This window comes from Pseudophryne corroboree, chromosome 3, assembly GCF_028390025.1.
Source record: "Pseudophryne corroboree isolate aPseCor3 chromosome 3, aPseCor3.hap2, whole genome shotgun sequence".
In the NCBI taxonomy this organism is placed as follows: Eukaryota; Metazoa; Chordata; class Amphibia; order Anura; family Myobatrachidae; genus Pseudophryne; species Pseudophryne corroboree.
In genome coordinates, this window is record NC_086446.1 from 115577439 (window position 1) to 115589938 (window position 12500).

At 41.3% G+C, this 12500-nt stretch overlaps 45 non-coding genes and 10 pseudogenes across 45 annotated transcripts in view; all 55 read right to left on the bottom strand.

The window, feature by feature from the left end:
* Window positions 1–97: 97 nt before the first annotated feature.
* LOC134895687 (5S ribosomal RNA) lies at window positions 98–216 on the bottom strand. The gene has a single exon (XR_010171936.1). It is a non-coding gene; the product is annotated as a 5S ribosomal RNA (ribosomal RNA).
* A 107-nt stretch (window positions 217–323) lies between these two features.
* Window positions 324–442, bottom strand: LOC135070254 (5S ribosomal RNA). The gene has a single exon (XR_010256425.1). It is a non-coding gene; the product is annotated as a 5S ribosomal RNA (ribosomal RNA).
* Window positions 443–549: 107 nt separating this feature from the next.
* Window positions 550–688, bottom strand: LOC134891507 (5S ribosomal RNA; annotated as a pseudogene).
* Window positions 689–795: 107 nt separating this feature from the next.
* Window positions 796–914, bottom strand: LOC135066336 (5S ribosomal RNA). Its single transcript, XR_010252586.1, has one exon. It is a non-coding gene; the product is annotated as a 5S ribosomal RNA (ribosomal RNA).
* A 107-nt stretch (window positions 915–1021) lies between these two features.
* Window positions 1022–1140, bottom strand: LOC134901385 (5S ribosomal RNA). Its single transcript, XR_010174874.1, has one exon. It is a non-coding gene; the product is annotated as a 5S ribosomal RNA (ribosomal RNA).
* A 107-nt stretch (window positions 1141–1247) lies between these two features.
* LOC134900742 (5S ribosomal RNA) lies at window positions 1248–1366 on the bottom strand. The gene has a single exon (XR_010174247.1). It is a non-coding gene; the product is annotated as a 5S ribosomal RNA (ribosomal RNA).
* Window positions 1367–1473: 107 nt separating this feature from the next.
* LOC134900931 (5S ribosomal RNA) lies at window positions 1474–1592 on the bottom strand. The gene has a single exon (XR_010174432.1). It is a non-coding gene; the product is annotated as a 5S ribosomal RNA (ribosomal RNA).
* A 107-nt stretch (window positions 1593–1699) lies between these two features.
* Window positions 1700–1818, bottom strand: LOC135059086 (5S ribosomal RNA). The gene has a single exon (XR_010245503.1). It is a non-coding gene; the product is annotated as a 5S ribosomal RNA (ribosomal RNA).
* A 107-nt stretch (window positions 1819–1925) lies between these two features.
* On the bottom strand, window positions 1926–2064 carry LOC134894228 (5S ribosomal RNA; annotated as a pseudogene).
* A 107-nt stretch (window positions 2065–2171) lies between these two features.
* On the bottom strand, window positions 2172–2290 carry LOC135058473 (5S ribosomal RNA). The gene has a single exon (XR_010244902.1). It is a non-coding gene; the product is annotated as a 5S ribosomal RNA (ribosomal RNA).
* Window positions 2291–2397: 107 nt separating this feature from the next.
* Window positions 2398–2516, bottom strand: LOC135062488 (5S ribosomal RNA). Its single transcript, XR_010248836.1, has one exon. It is a non-coding gene; the product is annotated as a 5S ribosomal RNA (ribosomal RNA).
* Window positions 2517–2623: 107 nt separating this feature from the next.
* LOC135067962 (5S ribosomal RNA) lies at window positions 2624–2742 on the bottom strand. Its single transcript, XR_010254171.1, has one exon. It is a non-coding gene; the product is annotated as a 5S ribosomal RNA (ribosomal RNA).
* Window positions 2743–2849: 107 nt separating this feature from the next.
* Window positions 2850–2968, bottom strand: LOC134895699 (5S ribosomal RNA). Its single transcript, XR_010171937.1, has one exon. It is a non-coding gene; the product is annotated as a 5S ribosomal RNA (ribosomal RNA).
* A 107-nt stretch (window positions 2969–3075) lies between these two features.
* On the bottom strand, window positions 3076–3194 carry LOC134895711 (5S ribosomal RNA). Its single transcript, XR_010171938.1, has one exon. It is a non-coding gene; the product is annotated as a 5S ribosomal RNA (ribosomal RNA).
* A 107-nt stretch (window positions 3195–3301) lies between these two features.
* LOC135062489 (5S ribosomal RNA) lies at window positions 3302–3420 on the bottom strand. Its single transcript, XR_010248837.1, has one exon. It is a non-coding gene; the product is annotated as a 5S ribosomal RNA (ribosomal RNA).
* A 107-nt stretch (window positions 3421–3527) lies between these two features.
* Window positions 3528–3646, bottom strand: LOC135067963 (5S ribosomal RNA). Its single transcript, XR_010254172.1, has one exon. It is a non-coding gene; the product is annotated as a 5S ribosomal RNA (ribosomal RNA).
* A 108-nt stretch (window positions 3647–3754) lies between these two features.
* Window positions 3755–3873, bottom strand: LOC134895722 (5S ribosomal RNA). Its single transcript, XR_010171939.1, has one exon. It is a non-coding gene; the product is annotated as a 5S ribosomal RNA (ribosomal RNA).
* Window positions 3874–3980: 107 nt separating this feature from the next.
* LOC134884723 (5S ribosomal RNA) lies at window positions 3981–4099 on the bottom strand. The gene has a single exon (XR_010168860.1). It is a non-coding gene; the product is annotated as a 5S ribosomal RNA (ribosomal RNA).
* A 107-nt stretch (window positions 4100–4206) lies between these two features.
* LOC135070556 (5S ribosomal RNA) lies at window positions 4207–4325 on the bottom strand. Its single transcript, XR_010256717.1, has one exon. It is a non-coding gene; the product is annotated as a 5S ribosomal RNA (ribosomal RNA).
* A 241-nt stretch (window positions 4326–4566) lies between these two features.
* LOC134895734 (5S ribosomal RNA) lies at window positions 4567–4685 on the bottom strand. Its single transcript, XR_010171940.1, has one exon. It is a non-coding gene; the product is annotated as a 5S ribosomal RNA (ribosomal RNA).
* Window positions 4686–4792: 107 nt separating this feature from the next.
* Window positions 4793–4911, bottom strand: LOC135069518 (5S ribosomal RNA). The gene has a single exon (XR_010255698.1). It is a non-coding gene; the product is annotated as a 5S ribosomal RNA (ribosomal RNA).
* Window positions 4912–5018: 107 nt separating this feature from the next.
* LOC134901957 (5S ribosomal RNA) lies at window positions 5019–5137 on the bottom strand. Its single transcript, XR_010175432.1, has one exon. It is a non-coding gene; the product is annotated as a 5S ribosomal RNA (ribosomal RNA).
* Window positions 5138–5244: 107 nt separating this feature from the next.
* LOC135061060 (5S ribosomal RNA) lies at window positions 5245–5363 on the bottom strand. The gene has a single exon (XR_010247452.1). It is a non-coding gene; the product is annotated as a 5S ribosomal RNA (ribosomal RNA).
* A 108-nt stretch (window positions 5364–5471) lies between these two features.
* Window positions 5472–5590, bottom strand: LOC134895746 (5S ribosomal RNA). Its single transcript, XR_010171941.1, has one exon. It is a non-coding gene; the product is annotated as a 5S ribosomal RNA (ribosomal RNA).
* Window positions 5591–5697: 107 nt separating this feature from the next.
* LOC134884724 (5S ribosomal RNA) lies at window positions 5698–5816 on the bottom strand. Its single transcript, XR_010168861.1, has one exon. It is a non-coding gene; the product is annotated as a 5S ribosomal RNA (ribosomal RNA).
* A 107-nt stretch (window positions 5817–5923) lies between these two features.
* On the bottom strand, window positions 5924–6042 carry LOC135069520 (5S ribosomal RNA). The gene has a single exon (XR_010255700.1). It is a non-coding gene; the product is annotated as a 5S ribosomal RNA (ribosomal RNA).
* A 107-nt stretch (window positions 6043–6149) lies between these two features.
* Window positions 6150–6268, bottom strand: LOC134884725 (5S ribosomal RNA). The gene has a single exon (XR_010168862.1). It is a non-coding gene; the product is annotated as a 5S ribosomal RNA (ribosomal RNA).
* Window positions 6269–6375: 107 nt separating this feature from the next.
* Window positions 6376–6494, bottom strand: LOC135068259 (5S ribosomal RNA). Its single transcript, XR_010254463.1, has one exon. It is a non-coding gene; the product is annotated as a 5S ribosomal RNA (ribosomal RNA).
* A 107-nt stretch (window positions 6495–6601) lies between these two features.
* Window positions 6602–6720, bottom strand: LOC135063505 (5S ribosomal RNA). Its single transcript, XR_010249833.1, has one exon. It is a non-coding gene; the product is annotated as a 5S ribosomal RNA (ribosomal RNA).
* Window positions 6721–6827: 107 nt separating this feature from the next.
* Window positions 6828–6946, bottom strand: LOC135059952 (5S ribosomal RNA). The gene has a single exon (XR_010246347.1). It is a non-coding gene; the product is annotated as a 5S ribosomal RNA (ribosomal RNA).
* A 107-nt stretch (window positions 6947–7053) lies between these two features.
* Window positions 7054–7172, bottom strand: LOC134887515 (5S ribosomal RNA; annotated as a pseudogene).
* A 107-nt stretch (window positions 7173–7279) lies between these two features.
* Window positions 7280–7398, bottom strand: LOC135063588 (5S ribosomal RNA). Its single transcript, XR_010249915.1, has one exon. It is a non-coding gene; the product is annotated as a 5S ribosomal RNA (ribosomal RNA).
* A 107-nt stretch (window positions 7399–7505) lies between these two features.
* Window positions 7506–7624, bottom strand: LOC135063345 (5S ribosomal RNA). Its single transcript, XR_010249679.1, has one exon. It is a non-coding gene; the product is annotated as a 5S ribosomal RNA (ribosomal RNA).
* A 107-nt stretch (window positions 7625–7731) lies between these two features.
* Window positions 7732–7850, bottom strand: LOC135069801 (5S ribosomal RNA). The gene has a single exon (XR_010255983.1). It is a non-coding gene; the product is annotated as a 5S ribosomal RNA (ribosomal RNA).
* Window positions 7851–7957: 107 nt separating this feature from the next.
* LOC135070891 (5S ribosomal RNA) lies at window positions 7958–8075 on the bottom strand. The gene has a single exon (XR_010257041.1). It is a non-coding gene; the product is annotated as a 5S ribosomal RNA (ribosomal RNA).
* A 107-nt stretch (window positions 8076–8182) lies between these two features.
* Window positions 8183–8301, bottom strand: LOC135064170 (5S ribosomal RNA). The gene has a single exon (XR_010250482.1). It is a non-coding gene; the product is annotated as a 5S ribosomal RNA (ribosomal RNA).
* Window positions 8302–8408: 107 nt separating this feature from the next.
* On the bottom strand, window positions 8409–8527 carry LOC134889094 (5S ribosomal RNA; annotated as a pseudogene).
* A 107-nt stretch (window positions 8528–8634) lies between these two features.
* LOC134892563 (5S ribosomal RNA) lies at window positions 8635–8753 on the bottom strand (annotated as a pseudogene).
* A 107-nt stretch (window positions 8754–8860) lies between these two features.
* LOC135069612 (5S ribosomal RNA) lies at window positions 8861–8979 on the bottom strand. Its single transcript, XR_010255790.1, has one exon. It is a non-coding gene; the product is annotated as a 5S ribosomal RNA (ribosomal RNA).
* Window positions 8980–9086: 107 nt separating this feature from the next.
* Window positions 9087–9205, bottom strand: LOC134902103 (5S ribosomal RNA). Its single transcript, XR_010175578.1, has one exon. It is a non-coding gene; the product is annotated as a 5S ribosomal RNA (ribosomal RNA).
* A 107-nt stretch (window positions 9206–9312) lies between these two features.
* Window positions 9313–9431, bottom strand: LOC134888158 (5S ribosomal RNA; annotated as a pseudogene).
* Window positions 9432–9538: 107 nt separating this feature from the next.
* Window positions 9539–9657, bottom strand: LOC134887071 (5S ribosomal RNA; annotated as a pseudogene).
* Window positions 9658–9764: 107 nt separating this feature from the next.
* On the bottom strand, window positions 9765–9883 carry LOC135067874 (5S ribosomal RNA). The gene has a single exon (XR_010254082.1). It is a non-coding gene; the product is annotated as a 5S ribosomal RNA (ribosomal RNA).
* A 107-nt stretch (window positions 9884–9990) lies between these two features.
* LOC135066531 (5S ribosomal RNA) lies at window positions 9991–10109 on the bottom strand. The gene has a single exon (XR_010252778.1). It is a non-coding gene; the product is annotated as a 5S ribosomal RNA (ribosomal RNA).
* Window positions 10110–10216: 107 nt separating this feature from the next.
* LOC135067767 (5S ribosomal RNA) lies at window positions 10217–10335 on the bottom strand. The gene has a single exon (XR_010253977.1). It is a non-coding gene; the product is annotated as a 5S ribosomal RNA (ribosomal RNA).
* Window positions 10336–10442: 107 nt separating this feature from the next.
* On the bottom strand, window positions 10443–10561 carry LOC134884726 (5S ribosomal RNA). The gene has a single exon (XR_010168863.1). It is a non-coding gene; the product is annotated as a 5S ribosomal RNA (ribosomal RNA).
* Window positions 10562–10668: 107 nt separating this feature from the next.
* LOC135059953 (5S ribosomal RNA) lies at window positions 10669–10787 on the bottom strand. The gene has a single exon (XR_010246348.1). It is a non-coding gene; the product is annotated as a 5S ribosomal RNA (ribosomal RNA).
* A 107-nt stretch (window positions 10788–10894) lies between these two features.
* LOC134890506 (5S ribosomal RNA) lies at window positions 10895–11013 on the bottom strand (annotated as a pseudogene).
* A 107-nt stretch (window positions 11014–11120) lies between these two features.
* LOC135063158 (5S ribosomal RNA) lies at window positions 11121–11238 on the bottom strand. The gene has a single exon (XR_010249495.1). It is a non-coding gene; the product is annotated as a 5S ribosomal RNA (ribosomal RNA).
* A 107-nt stretch (window positions 11239–11345) lies between these two features.
* Window positions 11346–11464, bottom strand: LOC134889095 (5S ribosomal RNA; annotated as a pseudogene).
* Window positions 11465–11571: 107 nt separating this feature from the next.
* Window positions 11572–11690, bottom strand: LOC134889526 (5S ribosomal RNA; annotated as a pseudogene).
* A 107-nt stretch (window positions 11691–11797) lies between these two features.
* Window positions 11798–11916, bottom strand: LOC134885549 (5S ribosomal RNA). Its single transcript, XR_010169662.1, has one exon. It is a non-coding gene; the product is annotated as a 5S ribosomal RNA (ribosomal RNA).
* Window positions 11917–12023: 107 nt separating this feature from the next.
* On the bottom strand, window positions 12024–12142 carry LOC135069379 (5S ribosomal RNA). Its single transcript, XR_010255562.1, has one exon. It is a non-coding gene; the product is annotated as a 5S ribosomal RNA (ribosomal RNA).
* Window positions 12143–12249: 107 nt separating this feature from the next.
* On the bottom strand, window positions 12250–12368 carry LOC134885205 (5S ribosomal RNA). Its single transcript, XR_010169326.1, has one exon. It is a non-coding gene; the product is annotated as a 5S ribosomal RNA (ribosomal RNA).
* A 107-nt stretch (window positions 12369–12475) lies between these two features.
* LOC135069380 (5S ribosomal RNA) overlaps window positions 12476–12500 on the bottom strand; it is a 119-nt gene continuing 94 nt past the window's right edge. Inside the window, exon 1 of the ribosomal RNA XR_010255563.1 lies at window positions 12476–12500. This exon is cut by the window's right edge and continues 94 nt beyond it. This is a non-coding gene — a ribosomal RNA (5S ribosomal RNA).

A 12500-nucleotide genomic window follows, 5' to 3' on the forward strand; every position in this document is an offset into this window, starting at 1 on the left:
GTTTCTGTTAGCACTTTTCTACTTCTAACTACTGGTTCATAAATGAATACGTTTGAAAATGGAATGCATCAACAGAACGGTGTTGGCAGTATAAAAATATCTACAGCACCTTGTATTCCCAGGTGGTCTCCCATCCAAGTACTAACCAGGCCCAACACTGCTTAGCTTCCAAGATCAGATGAGATTGGGCGTATCCAGTGTGGTGTGGCTGTAGATGAGTTTCGTGGTTTCTGTTTGAACTTTTCTTCTTCTAACTACTGGTTCATAAATGAATACATTTGAAAATGGAATGCATCAAAAGAACGGTGTTGGCAGTATAAAAATATCTACAGCACCTTGTATTCCCAGGTGGTCTCCCATCCAAGTACTAACCAGGCCCAACACTGCTTAGCTTCTAAGATCAGATGAGATTGGGCGTATCCAGTGTGGCTTGGCTGTAGATGAACTTTGTAGTTTCTGTTAGAACTTTTCTACTTCTAACTACTGGTTCATAAATGAATACGTTTGAAAATGGAATGCATCAACAGAACGGTGTTGGCTGTATAAAATTATCTACAGCACCTTGTATTCCCAGGTGGTCTCCCATCCAAGTACTAACCAAGCCCAACACTGCTTAACCAAGCCCAACACTGCTTAGCTTCCAAGATCAGATGAGATTGGGCGTATCCAGTGTGGTGTGGCTGTAGATGAGCTTTATGGTTTCTATTTGAACTTTTCTACTTCTAACTACTGGTTCATAAATGAATACATTTGAAAATTGAATGCATCAACAGAACGGTGTTGGCAGTATAAAAATATCTACAGCATCTTATATTCCCAGGTGGTCTCCCATCCAAGTACTAATAAGGCCCAACACTGCTTAGCTTCCAAGATCAGATGAGTTTGGGCGTATCCAGTGTGGTGTGGCTGTAGATGAACTTCGTGGTTTCTGTTAGAACTTTTCTACTTCTAACTACTGGTTCATAAATGAATACGTTTGAAAATGGAATGCATCAACAGAACGGTGTTGGCAGTATAAAATTATCTACAGCACCTTGTATTCCCAGGTGGTCTCCCATCCGAGTACTAACCAGGCCCAACACTGCTTAGCTTCCAAGATCAGATGAGATTGGGCGTATCCAGTGTGGTGTGGCTGTAGATGAACTTTGTGGTTTCTGTTAGAACTTTTCTACTTCTAACTACTGGTTCATAAATGAATACGTTTGAAAATGGAATGCATCAACAGAACGGTGTTGGCAGTATAAAAATATCTACAGCACCTTGAATTCCCAGGTGGTCTCCCATCCAAGTACTAACCAGGCCCAACACTGCTTAGCTTCCAAGATCAGATGAGATTGGGCGTATCCAGTGTGGTGTGGCTGTAGATGAGCTTCGTGGTTTCTGTTAGAACTTTTCTACTTCTAACTACTGGTTCATAAATGAATACGTTTGAAAATGGAATGCATTAACAGAACGGTGTTGGCAGTATAAAAATATCTACAGCACCTTGTATTCCCAGGCGGTCTCCCATCCAAGTACTAACCAGGCCCAACACTGCTTAGCTTCCAAGATCAGATGAGATTGGGCGTATCCAGTGTGGTGTGGCTGTAGATGAGCTTTGTGGTTTCTGTTAGATCTTTTCTACTTCTAACTACTGGTTCATAAATGAATATGTTTGAAAATGGAATGCATCAACAGAACGGTGTTGGCAGTATAAAAATATCTACAGCACCTTGTATTCCCAGGTGGTCTCCCATCCAAGTACTAACCAGGCCCAACACTGCTTAGCTTCCAAGATCAGATGAGATTGGGCATATCCAGTGTGGTGTGGCTGTAGATGAACTTTGTGGTTTCTGTTAGAACTTTTCTACTTCTAACTACTGGTTCATAAATGAATACGTTTGAAAATGGAATGCATCAACAGAACGGTGTTGGCTGTATAAAATTATCTACAGCACCTTGTATTCCCAGGTGGTCTCCCATCCAAGTACTAACCAAGCCCAACACTGCTTAACCAAGCCCAACACTGCTTAGCTTCCAAGATCAGATGAGATTGGGCGTATCTAGTGTGGTGTGGCTGTAGATGAGCTTTATGGTTTCTATTTGAACTTTTCTACTTCTAACTACTGGTTCATAAATGAATAAATTTGAAAATTGAATGCATCAACAGAACGGTTTTGGCAGTATAAAAATATCTACAGCACCTTATATTCCCAGGTGGTCTCCCATCCAAGTACTAACCAGGCCCAACACTGCTTAGCTTCCAAGATCAGATGAGATTGGGCGTATCCAGTGTGGTGTGGCTGTAGATGAGCTTTATGGTTTCTGTTAGAACTTTTCTACTTCTAACTACTGTTTCATAAATGAATACGTTTAAAAATGGAATGCCTCAACAGAACGGTGTTGGTAGTATAAAAATATCTACAGCACCTTGTATTCCCAGGTGGTCTCCCATCCAAGTACTAACCAGGCCCAACACTGCTTAGCTTCCAAGATCAGATGAGATTGGGCGTATCCAGTGTGGTGTGGCTGTATATGAGCTTTGTGGTTTCTGTTAGAACTTTTCTACTTCTAACTACTGGTTCATAAATGAATACGTTTGAAAATGGAATGCATCAACAGAACGGTGTTGGCAGTATAAAAATATCTACAGCACCTTATATTCCCAGGTGGTCTCCCATCCAAGTACTAACCAGGCCCAATACTGCTTAGCTTCCAAGATCAGATGAGATTGGGCGTATCCAGTGTGGTGTGGCTGTAGATGAGCTTTGTGGTTTCTGTTAGAACTTTTCTACTTCTAACTACTGGTTCATAAATGAATACGTTTGAAAATGGAATGCATCAACAGAACGGTGTTGGCAGTATAAAAATATCTACAGCACCTTGTATTCCCAGGTGGTCTCCCATCCAAGTACTAACCAGGCCCAACACTGCTTAGCTTCCAAGATCAGATGAGATTGGGCGTATCCAGTGTGGTGTGGCTGTAGATGAACTTTGTGGTTTCTGTTAGAACTTTTCTACTTCTAACTACTGGTTCATAAATTAATACGTTTTAAAATAGAATGCATCAACAGAACGGTGTTGGCAGTATAAAATTATCTACAGCACCTTGTATTCCCAGGTGGTCTCCCATCCAAGTACTAACCAGGCCCAACACTGCTTAGCTTCCAAGATCAGATGAGATTGGGCGTATCCAGTGTGGTGTGGCTGTAGATGAGCTTTATGGTTTCTGTTAGAACTTTTCTACTTCTAACTACTGGTTCATAAATGAATACGTTTGAAAATGGAATGCATCAACAGAACGGTGTTGGCAGTATAAAAATATCTACAGCACCTTGTATTCCCAGGTGGTCTCCCATCCAAGTACTAACCAGGCCCAACACTGCTTAGCTTCCAAGATCAGATGAGATTGGGCGTATCCAGTGTGGTGTGGCTGTATATGAGCTTTGTGGTTTCTGTTAGAACTTTTCTACTTCTAACTACTGGTTCATAAATGAATACGTTTGAAAATGGAATGCATCAACAGAACGGTGTTGGCAGTATAAAAATATCTACAGCACCTTATATTCCCAGGTGGTCTCCCATCCAAGTACTAACCAGGCCCAATACTGCTTAGCTTCCAAGATCAGATGAGATTGGGCGTATCCAGTGTGGTGTGGCTGTAGATGAGCTTTGTGGTTTCTGTTAGAACTTTTCTACTTCTAACTACTGGTTCATAAATGAATACGTTTTAAAATGGAATGCATCAAAAGAAAGGTGTTGGTAGTATAAAAATTATCTACAGCACCTTGTATTCCCAGGTGGTCTCCCATCCAAGTACTAACCAGGCCCAACACTGCTTAGCTTCCAAGATCAGATGAGATTGGGCGTATCCAGTGTGGTGTGGCTGTAGATGAGCTTTATAGTTTCTGTTAGAACTTTTCTACTTCTAACTACTGGTTCATAAATGAATACGTTTGAAAATGGAATGCATCAACAGAACGGTGTTGGCAGTATAAAAATATCTACAGCACCTTGTATTCCCAGGTGGTCTCCCATCCAAGTACTAACCAGGCCCAACACTGCTTAGCTTCCAAGATCAGATGAGATTGGGCATATCCAGTGTGGTGTGGCTGTATAAGAGCTTTATAGTTTCGGTTAGTACTTTTCTACTTCTAACTACTGGTTCATAAATGAATACGTTTGAAAATGGAATGCATCAACAGAACGGTGTTGGCAGTATAAAAATATCTACAGCACCTTGTATTCCCAGGTGGTCTCCCATCCAAGTACTAACCAGGCCCAACACTGCTTAGCTTCCAAGATCAGATGAGATTGGGCGTATCCAGCATGGTGTGGCTGTATATGAGCTTTGTGGTTTCTGTTAGAACTTTTCTACTTCCCAGGTGGTCTCCCAACCAAGTACTAACCAGGCCCAACACTGCTTAGCTTCCAAGACCAGATGAGATTGGGCATATCCAGTGTGGTGTGGCTGTAGATGAGCTTTGTGGTTTCTGTTAGAACTTTTCTACTTCTAACTACTGGTTCATAAATGAATACGTTTTAAAATGGAATGCATCAAAAGAAAGGTGTTGGTAGTATAAAAATTATCTACAGCACCTTGTATTCCCAGGTGGTCTCCCATCCAAGTACTAACCAGGCCCAACACTGCTTAGCTTCCAAGATCAGATGAGATTGGGCGTATCCAGTGTGGTGTGGCTGTAGATGAGCTTTATAGTTTCGGTTAGTACTTTTCTACTTCTAACTACTGGTTCATAAATGAATACGTTTGAAAATGGAATGCATCAACAGAACGGTGTTGGCAGTATAAAAATATCTACAGCACCTTGTATTCCCAGGTGGTCTCCCATCCAAATACTAACCAGGCCCAACACTGCTTAGCTTCCAAGATCAGATGAGATTGGGCGTATCCAGTGTGGTGTGGCTGTATATGAGCTTTGTGGTTTCTGTTAGAACTTTTCTACTTCTAACTACTGGTTCATAAATGAATACGTTTGAAAATGGAATGCATCAACAGAACGGTGTTGGCAGTATAAAAATATCTACAGCACCTTGTATTCCCAGGTGGTCTCCCATCCAAGTACTAACCAGGCCCAACACTGCTTAGCTTCCAAGATCAGATGAGATTGGGCGTATCCAGCGTGGTGTGGCTGTAGATGAGCTTTGTGGTTTCTGTTAGAACTTTTCTACTTCTAACTACTGGTTCATAAATAAATACGTTTGAAAATGGAATGCATCAACAGAACGGTGTTGGCAGTATAAAAATATCTACAGCACCTTGTATTCCCAGGTGGTCTCCCATCCAAGTACTAACCAGGCCCAACACTGCTTAGCTTCCAAGACCAGATGAGATTGGGCGTATCCAGTGTGGTGTGGCTGTAGATGAGCTTTGTGGTTTCTGTTAGAACTTTTCTACTTCTAACTACTGGTTCATAAATGAATACGTTTTAAAATGGAATGCATCAAAAGAAAGGTGTTGGTAGTATAAAAATTATCTACAGCACCTTGTATTCCCAGGTGGTCTCCCATCCAAGTACTAACCAGGCCCAACACTGCTTAGCTTCCAAGATCAGATGAGATTGGGCGTATCCAGTGTGGTGTGGCTGTAGATGAGCTTTATAGTTTCTGTTAGAACTTTTCTACTTCTAACTACTGGTTCATAAATGAATACGTTTGAAAATGGAATGCATCAACAGAACGGTGTTGGCAGTATAAAAATATCTACAGCACCTTGTATTCCCAGGTGGTCTCCCATCCAAGTACTAACCAGGCCCAACACTGCTTAGCTTCCAAGATCAGATGAGATTGGGCATATCCAGTGTGGTGTGGCTGTATAAGAGCTTTATAGTTTCGGTTAGTACTTTTCTACTTCTAACTACTGGTTCATAAATGAATACGTTTGAAAATGGAATGCATCAACAGAACGGTGTTGGCAGTATAAAAATATCTACAGCACCTTGTATTCCCAGGTGGTCTCCCATCCAAATACTAACCAGGCCCAACACTGCTTAGCTTCCAAGATCAGATGAGATTGGGCGTATCCAGTGTGGTGTGGCTGTATATGAGCTTTGTGGTTTCTGTTAGAACTTTTCTACTTCTAACTACTGGTTCATAAATGAATACGTTTGAAAATGGAATGCATCAACAGAACGGTGTTGGCAGTATAAAAATATCTACAGCACCTTGTATTCCCAGGTGGTCTCCCATCCAAGTACTAACCAGGCCCAACACTGCTTAGCTTCCAAGATCAGATGAGATTGGGCATATCCAGTGTGGTGTGGCTGTATAAGAGCTTTATAGTTTCGGTTAGTACTTTTCTACTTCTAACTACTGGTTCATAAATGAATACGTTTGAAAATGGAATGCATCAACAGAACGGTGTTGGCAGTATAAAAATATCTACAGCACTTTGTATTCCCAGGTGGTCTCCCATCCAAATACTAACCAGGCCCAACACTGCTTAGCTTCCAAGATCAGATGAGATTGGGTGTATCCAGTGTGGTGTGGCTGTAGATGGGCTTTGTGGTTTCTGTTAGAACTTTTCTACTTCTAACTACTGGTTCATAAATGAATACGTTTGAAAATGGAATGCATCAACAGAACGGTGTTGGCAGCATAAAAATATCTACAGCACCTTGTATTTCCAGGTGGTCTCCCATCCAAGTACTAACCAGGCCCAACACTGCTTAGCTTCCAAGATCAGATGAGATTGGGCGTATCCAGTGTGGTGTGGCTGTAGATGAGCTTTGTGGTTTCTGTTAGAACTTTTCTACTTCTAACTACTGGTTCATAAATGAATACGTTTGAAAATGGAATGCATCAACAGAACGGTGTTGGCAGTATAAAAATATCTACAGCACCTTGTATTCCCAGGTGGTCTCCCATCCAAGTACTAACCAGGCCCAACACTGCTTAGCTTCCAAGATCAGATGAGATTGGGCGTATCCAGTGTGGTGTTGCTGTAGATGAACTTGCTGGTTTCTGTTAGAACTTTTCTACTTCTAACTACTGGTTCATAAATGAATAAGTTTTAAAATGGAACGCATCAACAGAACGGTGTTGGCAGTATAAAATTATCTACAGCACCTTGTATTCCCAGGTGGTCTCCCATCCAAGTACTAACCAGGCCCAACACTGCTTAGCTTCCAGGATCAGATGAGATTGGGCATATCCAGTGTGGTGTGGCTGTAGAAGAGCTTTATGGTTTCTGTTAGTACTTTTCTACTTCTAACTACTGGTTCATAAATGAATACGTTTGAAAATGGAATGCATCAACAGAACGGTGTTGGTAGTATAAAAATATCTACAGCACCTTGTATTCCCAGGTGGTCTCCCATCCAAGTACAAACCAGGCCCAACACTGTTTAGCTTCCAAGATCAGATGAGATTGGGCGTATCCAGTGTGGTGTGGCTGTAGATGAGCTTTATGGTTTCTGTTAGAACATTTCTACTTCTAACTACTGGTTCATAAATGAATACGTTTGAAAATGGAATGCATCAACAGAACAGTGTTGGTAGTATAAAAATATCTACAGCACCTTGTATTCCCAGGTGGTTTCCCATCCAAGTACTAACCAGGCCCAACACTGCTTAGCTTCCAAGAACAGATGAGATTGGGTGTATCCAGTGTGGTGTGGCTGTAGATGAGCTTTGTGGTTTCTGTTAGAACTGTTCTACTTCTAACTACTGGTTCATAAATGAATACGTTTGAAAATGGAATGCATCAACAGAACGGTGTTGGCAGTATAAAAATATCTTCAGCACCTTGTATTCCCAGGTGGTCTCCCATCCAAGTACTAACCAGGCCCAACACTGCTTAGCTTCCAAGATCAGATGAGATTGGGCGTATCCAGTGTGGTGTTGCTGTAGATGAACTTGCTGGTTTCTGTTAGAACTTTTCTACTTCTAACTACTGGTTCATAAATGAATAAGTTTTAAAATAGAATGCATCAACAGAACGGTGTTGGCAGTATAAAATAATCTACAGCACCTTGTATTCCCAGGTGGTCTCCCATCCAAGTACTAACCAGGCCAACACTGCTTAGTTTCCAAGATCAGATGAGATTGGGCGTATCCAGTGTGGTGTGGCTGTAGATGAGCTTTGTGGTTTCTGTTAGAACTTTTCTACTTCTAACTACTGGTTCATAAATGAATATGTTTGAAAATGGAATGCATCAACAGAACGGTGTTGGCAGTATAAAAATATCTACAGCACCTTGTATTCCCAGGTGGTCTCCCATCCAAGTAGTAACCAGGCCCAACACTGCTTAGCTTCCAAGATCAGATGAGATTGGGCGTATCCAGTGTGGTGTGGCTGTAGATGAGTTTTGTGGTTTCTGTTAGAACTTTTCTACTTCTAACTACTGGTTCATAAATGAATACGTTTGAAAATGGAATGCATTAACAGAACGGTGTTGGCAGTATACAAATATCTACAGCACTTTGAATTCCCAGGTGGTCTCCCATTCAAGTACTAACCAGGCCCAACACTGCTTAGCTTCCAAGATCAGATGAGATTGGGCTTATCCAGTGTGGTGTGGCTGTAGATGAGCTTCGTGGTTTCTGTTAGAACTTTTCTACTTCTAACTACTGGTTCATAAATGAATACGTTTGAAAATGGAATGCATCAACAGAACGGTGTTGGCAGTATAAAAATATCTACAGCACCTTGTATTACCGGGTGGTCTTCCATCCAAGTACTAACCAGGCCCAACACTGCTTAGCTTCCAAGATCAGATGAGATTGGGCGTATCCAGTGTGGTGTTGCTGTAAATGAACTTTCTGGTTTCTGTTAGAACTTTTCTACTTCTAACTACTGGTTCATAAATGAATACGTTTTAAAATGGAATGCATCAACAGAACGGTGTTGGCAGTATAAAAATATCTACAGCACCTTGTATTCCCAGGTGGTCTCCCATCCAAGTACTAACCAGGCCCAACACTGCTTAGCTTTCAAGCTCAGATGAGATTGGGCGAATCCAGTGTGGTGTGGCTGTAGATGAGCTTTGTGGTTTCTGTTAGAACTTTTCTACTTCTAACTACTGGTTCATAAATGAATACGTTTGAAAATGGAATGCATCAACAGAACGGTGTTGGCAGTATAAAAATATCTACAGCACCTTGTATTCCCAGGTGGTCTCCCATCCAAGTACTAACCAGGCCCAACACTGCTTAGCTTCCAAGATCAGATGAGATTGGGCGTATTCAGTGTGGTGTGGCTGTAAATGAAATTTGTGGTTTCTGTTTGAACTTTTCTACTTCTAACTACTGGTTCATAAATGAATACATTTGAAAATGGAATGCATCAACAGAACGGTGTTGGCAGTATAAAAATATCTACAGCACCTTGTATTCCCAGGTGGTCTCCCATTCAAGTACTAACCAGGCCCAACACGGCTTAGCTTCCAAGATCAGATGAGATTGGGCATATCCAGTGTGGTGTTGCTGTAGATGAACTTTCTGGTTTCTGTTAGAACTTTTCTACTTCTAACTACTGGTTCATAAATGAATACGTTTTAAAATGGAATGCATGAACAGAATGGTGTTGGCAGTATAAAAATATCTACAGCACCTTGTATTCCCAGGTGGTCTCCCATCCAAGTACTAACCAGGCCCAACACTGCTTAGCTTACAAGATCAGATGAGATTGGGCATATCCAGTGTGGTGTGGCTGTAGAAGAGCTTTATGGTTTCTGTTAGTACTTTTCTACTTCTAACTACTGGTTCATAAATGAATACGTTTGAAAATGGAATGCATCAACAGAACGGTGTTGGTAGTATAAAAATATCTACAGCACCTTGTATTCCCAGGTGGTCTCCCATCCAAGTACTAACCAGGCCCAACACTGCTTAGCTTCCAAAATCAGATGAGATTGGGAATATCCAGTGTGGTGTGGCTGTAGATGAGCTTTATGGTTTCTGTTAGAACTTTTCTACTTCTAACTACTGTTTCATAAATGAATACGTTTGAAAATGGAATGCATCAACAGAACGGTGTTGGTAGTATAAAAATATTTACAGCACCTTGTATTCCCAGGTGGTCTCCCATCCAAGTACTAACCAAGCCCAACACTGCTTAGCTTCCAAGATCAGATGAGATTGGGCGTATTCAGTGTGGTGTGGCTGTAGATGAGCTTTGTGGTTTCTGTTAGAACTTTTCTACTTCTAACTACTGGTTCATAAATGAATACGTTTGAAAATGGAATGCATCAACAGAACGGTGTTGGCAGTATAAAAATATCTACAGCACCTTGTATTCCCAGGTGGTCTCCCATCCAAGTACTAACCAGACCCAACACTGCTTTGCTTCCAAGATCAGATGAGATTGGGCGTATCCAGTGTGGTGTGGCTGTAGATGAGCTTTGTGGTTTCTGTTAGAACTTTTCTACTTCTAACTACTGGTTCATAAATGAATACGTTTGAAAATGGAATGCATCAACAGAACGGTGTTGGCAGTATAAAAATATCTACAGCACCTTGTATTCCCAGGTGGTCTCCCATCCAAGTACTAACCAGGCCCAACACTGCTTAGCTTCCAAGATCAGATGAGATTGGGCATATCCAGTGTGGTGTGGCTGTATAAGAGCTTTATAGTTTCGGTTAGTACTTTTCTACTTCTAACTACTGGTTCATAAATGAATACGTTTGAAAATGGAATGCATCAACAGAACGGTGTTGGCAGTATAAAAATATCTACAGCACCTTGTATTCCCAGGTGGTCTCCCATCCAAGTACTAACCAGGCCCAACACTGCTTAGCTTCCAAGATCAGATGAGATTGGGCGTATCCAGTGTGGTGTTGCTGTAGATGAACTTGCTGGTTTCTGTTAGAACTTTTCTACTTCTAACTACTGGTTCATAAATGAATAGGTTTTAAAATGGAACGCATCAACAGAACGGTGTTGGCAGTATAAAATTATCTACAGCACCTTGTATTCCCAGGTGGTCTCCCATCCAAGTACTAACCAGGCCCAACACTGCTTAGTTTCCAGGATCACATGAGATTGGGCATATCCAGTGTGGTGTGGCTGTAGAAGAGCTTTATGGTTTCTGTTAGTACTTTTCTACTTCTAACTACTGGTTCATAAATGAATACGTTTGAAAATGGAATGCATCAACAGAACGGTGTTGGTAGTATAAAAATATCTACAGCACCTTGTATTCCCAGGTGGTCTCCCATCCAAGTACTAACCAGGCCAACACTGCTTAGCTTCCAAGATCAGATGAGATTGGGCGTATCCAGTGTGGTGTGGCTGTAGATGAGTTTTGTGGTTTCTGTTAGAACTTTTCTACTTCTAACTACTGGTTCATAAATGAATACGTTTGAAAATGGAATGCATTAACAGAACGGTGTTGGCAGTATACAAATATCTACAGCACTTTGAATTCCCAGGTGGTCTCCCATTCAAGTACTAACCAGGCCCAACACTGCTTAGCTTCCAAGATCAGATGAGATTGGGCTTATCCAGTGTGGTGTGGCTGTAGATGAGCTTCGTGGTTTCTGTTAGAACTTTTCTACTTCTAACTACTGGTTCATAAATGAATACGTTTGAAAATGGAATGCATCAACAGAACGGTGTTGGCAGTATAAAAATATCTACAGCACCTTGTATTACCGGGTGGTCTCCCATCCAAGTACTAACCAGGCCCAACACTGCTTAGCTTCCAAGATCAGATGAGATTGGGCGTATCCAGTGTGGTGTTGCTGTAAATGAACTTTCTGGTTTCTGTTAGAACTTTTCTACTTCTAACTACTGGTTCATAAATGAATACGTTTTAAAATGGAATGCATCAACAGAACGGTGTTGGCAGTATAAAAATATCTACAGCACCTTGTATTCCCAGGTGGTCTCCCATCCAAGTACTAACCAGGCCCAACACGGCTTAGCTTCCAAGATCAGATGAGATTGGGCATATCCAGTGTGGTGTTGCTGTAGATGAACTTTCTGGTTTCTGTTAGAACTTTTCTACTTCTAACTACTGGTTCATAAATGAATACGTTTTAAAATGGAATGCATGAACAGAATGGTGTTGGCAGTATAAAAATATCTACAGCACCTTGTATTCCCAGGTGGTCTCCCATCCAAGTACTAACCAGGCCCAACACTGCTTAGCTTACAAGATCAGATGAGATTGGGCATATCCAGTGTGGTATGGCTGTAGAAGAGCTTTATGGTTTCTGTTAGTACTTTTCTACTTCTAACTACTGGTTCATAAATGAATACGTTTGAAAATGGAATGCATCAACAGAACGGTGTTGGTAGTATAAAAATATCTACAGCACCTTGTATTCCCAGGTGGTCTCCCATCCAAGTACTAACCAGGCCCAACACTGCTTAGCTTCCAAAATCAGATGAGATTGGGAATATCCAGTGTGGTGTTGCTGTAGATGAACTTTCTGGTTTCTGTTAGAACTTTTCTACTTCTAACTACTGGTTCATAAATGAATACGTTTTAAAATGGAATGCATGAACAGAATGGTGTTGGCAGTATAAAAATATCTACAGCACCTTGTATTCCCAG